The sequence below is a fragment of the Sinocyclocheilus anshuiensis genome, unplaced genomic scaffold (genome assembly GCF_001515605.1).
Source record: "Sinocyclocheilus anshuiensis isolate Anshui unplaced genomic scaffold, SAMN03320099.WGS_v1.1 scaffold556, whole genome shotgun sequence".
Taxonomy (NCBI): domain Eukaryota; kingdom Metazoa; phylum Chordata; class Actinopteri; order Cypriniformes; family Cyprinidae; genus Sinocyclocheilus; species Sinocyclocheilus anshuiensis.
In genome coordinates, this window is record NW_015555729.1 from 305,356 (window position 1) to 306,277 (window position 922).

Below are 922 nucleotides of genomic sequence, written 5' to 3' on the forward strand. Positions count from 1 at the left end.
TTTTTTTTTTTTACTGGCCTTTTCAGCCTTTTCGCGCTTTCTATTATCCATTTTTCATCTATTATTTTTTGCTCGCATATCTCCAACAACTGAGTTTTTCTTTTTTTTTTGGTTTGTTTTTTTTTTGAGCAAGGGGCCGCTGTCAGGGGAGTCAAAAGATAATTACGTCATCATTAGGGTTGCCAATTAACTTCAGAAATGGAAAATAAGGGACAATTGTGATTCTTTATCTTTTATTCTTCAAGAAAATAGTGTTTATTCTTGTATTCTTGTAGAAAATGTGTTTGTTCTTTAAGAAAATAAGGGACAGAATAAGGGGCGCTCCAAATAGTTGTACTGTACCATAATGTATGTCTGCCTGCAGTCAAATAGTTCTCAGAAATAATCACAATTTTTTTGCTTAACCCTTTTATGTACAATTATTCTAAAAATAATTGTAATATGAGCAAGAGGGTGGCTAACCGCATACTGATCCACTCAAGACTAAAAAGTCTACAAAAACATCTTTTTAATTTTTATAAATTGCATTGTGCAAAAGTGCAAAGTGCATGTGAATTTTAAAAAAATGGACACGAGCAAGCAAGCAAACATTTCAGCACAAATCTTCTGCAATCTTCAGTGCTCACTTAACAAACAACATTCACCCTTTTTAAGTAAGTCAACAATTAAAGACAATCAGCTGAATTCAGTTATCTCAGGTAAACCTCAATTAATCACAAGCAGAATTCCAAGAAAGTTTGATCATTCACATATATAGCAGAAATGTACAAGTATACAAACACAGCAGGAGAGAAAGAGAAGATAAAGCAGTAACGACAATCCCAATTTTTTACAAAAAACAAGAGAGATCTAGTTCTACATTCATACTAGGGCTGCACGATTAATCGCATGCGATATTTAACGCGCATCTTGTCAGAAAGCC